The following is a 6,449-nucleotide window of genomic DNA, read 5'->3' on the forward strand; positions in this document are numbered from 1 at the left end:
CACATGGTTCAATTGGCCTCAGACCCTAAGAGCATTAAAAAAAGGAAAAGAAATTTATGTCAACTTTTCTCAGAGATTTGCTTTCACAGACACAGCAGAGCCAGGAGGCCAATCGACTGATGTCCTGTCCCTATACCAGTTGGAGCTGGGAGATACGAATGCAGAGAGGGGGCTACCCGGAGCCGAGGGTACCCCAACAGAAATTCAAACCTCCCGTTACCTAAAGAAAAGCCCCTCCACGCCCCCCATGTCTGAGCTCCTGTCACCAGCCAGCGGCGGCCACGCCCATACTTCTTGAGCCCTAACCTAACCTGCTTTCAGCCAACACAGCCTAACTCCTTTGCTCTCGACCCAGGTCCCCAAAACCTACATAACCTCATTCCCATTCTTCATCGGGAGGTGCTGAGATAACCTCCTCCCTCTTGACAAATGAGTTGCAATAAAGTTCCTTTCTCTTTTCAACCCCTGAAGTCCTGGTGTCTGGGCCGGGAGCGAGCCTCGCCCGGCAACAACTGGCGTGGAGGACACTGACATCTACCCCCAGGGCGAGCATTCTGCAGACAAGCACCCTCTCTCCGCCTCCCTGCGGGGGCATGCCCCTAAGACCCCTGTTTACTGACTTGCAGCTCTGCAAGGGAGAAGGGTCTGTATCACCCGGGAGCCCCCAACCTCCATCTGGTCAACCAAGGGTGCTCACGGGCCGGCTGTGAGGATGATGAGGTCAGCAGAGCGGGAGTGACTCTCCAACGGGGGAGGCCGGTGCTGCTGTCCTCTGCGGAGATCCCTCCGGGGGCTCATCCTCTCAGAGCCCACCCTGCTGTGGCTGACACGACCCGCCACCCTCTGGCCCCTGCTCAGACCTCGGCCGCTACCCCTGCCCCATTCCCTCAGCTCAGGACCCAGACTTCTCCCCGCCAGCCTCCCCAGGACCTTTGCACGCGCTGTTCCTGCAGCTGGTGGTGCTCCCCCCAGGCATGCTCAGCTCCTCCCCATCTCTGCTCAGGGAGCTGCTGTCTTCTCCACATGGATGAGCAAGATCAGCCGGCGCGATTTTCAAGTGAGCCCTTTTCCTCGTGACATGTTACACTTTTATCTATTTACTTCTAGCCCCTCCCTCAATGTGGCGCAGAGGAGGTGGGTTTTGTCTGTTTCACTCATGGCTGCATCCCTGCCTCCCCCTGAGCAGTCCTGGCAGGAAATAGGTGCCCCATCAGCGTTTATTAGTGGAACACAGGGCCAGCACGAGTGCCTACTCAGCAGAGCGCTTGGCGTAGCCAAGGGGCTCAGTGGATGCCCTGGCGGGGATCCCGCGAGGAGCTGCCGGGTTTAGCAAATCAAAATACAGGTTGTTGCACCTTAGTTGGGCATACACAAAAAATGTATTTGGCGTTCATCTGAAATCCTATTTTATTTCATCTGGTCATTCTACCCGAGTAGCCCGCTCCTCTGACCTCTGCCTCCTGAGCCTTCCCTGACCTGCTGTGTGGTCACTCTGAGACCCCCGAGGAGCCACCAGGGAGCCCCGGCGTGGGTCAGCTCTCCCCCGGGCCTGGGGTCATCAGGCCCATAGCTTACTTGCTGCAGCCGACCCTGCAGCTTGGGGAGGTGAGTGAAAGATACGCTCGGTTAGAGGCTGACAGAGACCAGGCTTCGATGAAGCCACTGGTAAGAAAATTCAGGAAGTCAGAGTCCAGGGTCCTCCTGGAGTGTCCTGCCTCTCCTGGCCACAGAGTCCTCCAGCCCGCTGCCGGCCCCCCGACACCCCGCCCCATGGCTCTTCCTTGCTCCGAGGCTCCTGTGTGCTGGCCTTTCTCCCCAGACGGTGACCCCCAGCCCCGGGGCGCCTCCCCTCAGCACCAGCACGGGTCACGCCGGCTGGGCCCTGGCAGCTTGTGGAATCCACATGTGGCCCAAGCATCTCGCCAGCCTGTCAGTGCCTGCCAGCACTGCCCCTCCCGGGCCCAGCTGGAGGACGGCGCTGGCGGCTGTGCCCACACCCGCGCCCAGCTCAGGCGACGACCATTCCCAGCCAGCTGGCGGGACTCTGGTGTCCACTGGGAGCCACGGGGGCCAGGCCCCTCTGCGGCCAGCCTTGTCCTCCCAGGGGGCTGTCACAGGCCGGTGGGACACCCCTCCCCAGGCCTGCCCGCAGTCAGGGCTGTGGGGGAGCCTCTCTGGCCCCTGCGAGCCAGAGGACGCATACTCGGCAGCAGCTCCAGCCGCCCTCTGCCGCACAGGAGCACGGAGGCAGCTGCAGAGAAGCAGCGGGAACCTCTTCAGCCAGGCCCGGACAGGGCTCCCTGGGCCTTCACTCATGGCCGTTCCACCCCCCCCACCCCCACTGTTCTCCGAAGCCTTCTCTGCTGTAGCGTTCGTTTTTGTATTTGTGTTGTGAAATATTTCAGAGACCAACACAGTCAACCAGGGCGGGCGGGGGGGAAAGGGGGGTGGAAGATGGGGGGCTTGCCATGAAAATCACCCCAATAGGCCTTTAGATTGCAGAGACAAGTCACCAGAGCCCCATGGGGCTCAACCCTGACCTCTGTTCTTCTCCCTTTTTCTCTCGCACCCTCCGCCTCCCTGCCCCTCCCCCAGCGCCCTGGGCACAAGCTCTCCAGTTAGACCTGAGCCTGCAGGGTCTGGGGTTCTGGGTGCTCTCCCCGAACTGGGCAGGAACTAGCGGTTGGCTGGGTTCTTCCTGCTCCGCTGCCCTCCCCTCCCTTCCCGGTTCTCTGTGTTTAGTTATTAGGGAGCAGGGCAAGTTCCCCCTTTGCCTCAGGCAGGGAGGGCTGCGCCAGACCTGGAGAATCTGCCAGACGACACCCCTGGGCCTGTTCTACAGCCAAGGTCCCGCCTTGCCACAACCCTGGGGGCCAACCCCCTTGGTCCCCCAGCCTCTCCTGGGGGCCAAGCCTGCTTCTCTCCCCCACTTGTCTGTGTGAGGACAAATTATTTCCTGCAAACATTGTCCACATGTCACTCCACCCCACGATCAATATTAATAATCAAAGTAATAACCGGGGTTGATTAGGCACCTATTATGCGCCAGGCAGCATGGTCAGCGCTCTGCAGCCACGAGGGATGGAGAGACTGGGCCTCCCGCCCCGCCAGCCCGCTGTTGGGGAGCAAAGGGTGGGCTGGGCCCCTGGGGCCTTCCTGGCTGCTTTCTGGAGAGCCCTCCGACCCCTCAATCCTGCCTGTAAGACGGGGGAGCCCCCGGGAGCTCCTGAGGGTCCTGGAGACCCTCCTTACCCACACCCTCCGCTTCTGACTGCCCCGCGCGTGACACCGGCCTCATTTTCATGCTTCTTTAAATGTAGATGCATATTTTTAACATCCTCCAATGCCCTCAATTTGTTTTCTCATTTTCATTCTTGTTCCAATTGCTCCTCGGGACTTGGGACCTAATTTCAGCGGGTCAAATGCAGTTTCTCGGGACACCCACCTTTGCAGAGCAGAATGACCACAGGTGCAGCAGGCAGTCCCTGCCACCTGGCTCTGTGCCAGAGCAGGTGTGGGGGGTGGGCTGCCTGGCAAGGAGGCTCACCTGCCCCCGCCCCCCAGAGTCCTGGCCGGTGAATGCTGGCCCCAGAGCGGCGAGTGGCTTTAGTGGACTCTGCTTCAACCTCCTTACATGTGCTTGGGGGAAACTGAGGCACACAGAGGAACTGGTAAGACCTACGCTCTGATCCTCAATATTGACACAATTCAGTGTCAAAAGGATGCGTGGGAAGCGGGGTTGCCACCTGCAACAGACCAAAGCACAGAGCACACCCTGACAGCCACAGCACACGCCACGCCCCACGTGACCCCCGGAAGATGCAGCGACCCTGTTACCCCTGCAGACCTGGGCTTGACCTGGGCGGGCGTGGCCCTGATGGCACTCACGGCAGGTGAGCCCAGCGGCACAGGTGCGGGGCCAGCTGATTGCTGGTAAATGCTGTCCTTGAACTTGGGTAATTTTTAGAAATATGAGGTCAAGTCTGGAGTGTTTTGATTCTGGGTTATAAGACCCCGTGCCCAGAAGAAGACGTCCCGGGGGAAGTAAAGACCTTGGGCAGCAAGTAGGAGGCTATCGTGAGGGGCTGCTGAGGGCACCGGCTTCATCAAGCAGCCGACTGGGTTTGAACATGGGTTTCCAGGTTCACAATGTAGGCGCAGGGTGGCCAGAGGGTTAACAGCGGGGCTCCAGGGCCCGAGCCTCCCTTACCACCCGCAGTCCTGTCCTGCCCCACGGCGGCCCGGGACAGCTGCAGACCCCAGCTCCTGCCCCCTCGGCCTGGCCAGCTGTGCCCGTTCCCGCCTGCCCTGCCAGTGCGAGATTTTGCAAATAATGATTAAGCCCCAAGGCCAGGGCTCTGGTAAAGGAAAGTGCAACCATCTACCAGGCTTTCAATTATTGGAGACACTTCACGAAGGAGGTGGCAGTCATGCCCAGAAACTCTCAGGATCTCCCCTAGAGAGACTTATCACCCCCTCCCCACCAAGCTGTGGGTGTTGGGGTTTCCAGGCACAGCCATGAAGAGAGTTTAGAGAACCAGGATTCAGAGGGGAGGTGGGAGGGCTGAGCCCCCAGGAAGGGAACAAGCACCTTGTCTGCAGCCCCTCCAGATCTACTCCTCCTTGCTGCACACAGTGCCGGGGGGCGGGGAGGAAGTGCCCCAGGAGTGCTCCTGGGACAGGGGCAGAGATACTGAAAAGGGCCAAGGAGGCCTGTGCTTCCCAGCCTAAGCTGCCCGGGGCCGCGTCTCTACGGGAGGGCCTCCCTGCAGGTCCCACGTTCTACCCCACCCCTCCACGGCAGATGCCACCCGGGCGCTGGTGCTTCTCAGTTCACTATTTCCCGAGGGTCCCTGCAAAACCTCCGCTCAGGCCCCTACACTCCTGACACAGAGTTTTTAATGTGTGTGTGTAGAAATACGTATGTGCATGAAAGTGTGCCTGCATGGGTGAACACCTTGCACAGGTGACGGTATGTCAGAGTGAATGTGTGTGTACATCGGTGTCGTGTGTATGTGCACAGGTGAGTGTGAGTGTGTACGTGTGTGTGTGATAGCAATAGTTGTCCTTTCTAGTTGTCTGCCTAGGTCTTCTAGGCGGGCACCCCACTGGCTGTGCACCCAGGTTGGCTGATGGATTTCTGGGGAAGCGATGCCACACCAGGCCACTGAGACCCATGGACCTGGGGGACCCACCCAGGCCAGGCCTCGCGGCGTGGGCGAGTGCATCGCGAAGGCGTGTGCTGCCGAGTCCTGGCTGTGAACCTGAGGCTGGAGGCCAAGCACTTGCGTGTGAGTCAAGGGGGGTGAAGGGGCGTGCCTCGGGGTGGGCTTGCTGGTGACTTTAACCACTGCCCCAAGAGAAGGCAGGGTGCTGGGTGGGGTGGGCTCTTCCCTGCAGCCTGCACGGCTCTGGGGTGTAGGCTGGAGGGGCCGCCCTCTCTGCCCACACGGGAGCCAGCCTACCTCTGACTCACCCCTTTGTGTCGAGGTGCCTGACTGCCCCGGCAGGGCCTGTGGCTGCTCTTGGAGCCACAGCACCCGCCCAGGTCACCTTCAGCCCCTCCCCTGGGGAACACGCTCACTCAGACTCCAGCCCGGAGGAGGGAGAGACGGAACATTCGGCCTGTGACCTTGCTTTCCCAAGTCACCACTTCTTCCCCACTAGCCGCCCAGTTCTGGGGGGCCTATATGAACCTTTCAAGTTTCTGGAAACTTTTCTTTGCTGTGAATTCCCTGCATTTGAGGAAGAGATGTGGGACTACATCCCAAGCACTCGGGGAAGGTGGCAGGGACCCCAAAGAGGCAAGCCTCTGCTGCTGGGTCCCCTGAAGACTCTGTACTGAGTTGGGCCCCAGGAGGCGGCGACAGCTCGTTCAGGGGTCAAGCTGCCTCATCAGGCCACTCCACCATTCAGCAAACTGTCCCCCAGTGGGGCTGTTGAAAAGTGGGATCCCAAGGCCTAGGAGGGGGCCTGCCGGGCAGCTGGGCCTCCTTCCTGCCTGATCAAGGGCCAAGCCCCTGCTTGGTCCACAGCACCAGGCCCTTCGACCTTCCCGTGCAAGGTGGGTGAGTGAAAGGGGCTGGCATAGCACCTGAGGGTTGACCAGGGAGAGGGGTCAGCGGCCAGTCATGCTGTCCGGGGGAGGAAGCCGGGATGGACAGGCCCATCAGCCCCAAGCGAGGGCGAAGCCGTTCCAACCCAGTCACCGAAAAACAGGGAGGCCCCTTCAAGATGGGGGCGCCTGAGAGAGGCCCTGCCCCACCCGGGGAGACCCTGTGAGCCCTGTGAGCCCCCACACGGCAGCCTCAGCGCCCGTCGGCAGAGAGGCCGGGGCCTGAGGGCACGGCGAGGCACTGAGGAGCCCGGCTCTCCCTCTCAGCGCTCACGCGGAGGCAGGAGAGAGGAGCTCCCACTTCGGGGAGGGGCCGGGCCTGGTGATCATTGCT

Source organism: Talpa occidentalis, unplaced genomic scaffold, assembly GCF_014898055.3.
Source record: "Talpa occidentalis isolate TD23 unplaced genomic scaffold, MPIMG_talOcc4v2.1 talOcc4.5, whole genome shotgun sequence".
NCBI classification, from domain to species: Eukaryota; Metazoa; Chordata; class Mammalia; order Eulipotyphla; family Talpidae; genus Talpa; species Talpa occidentalis.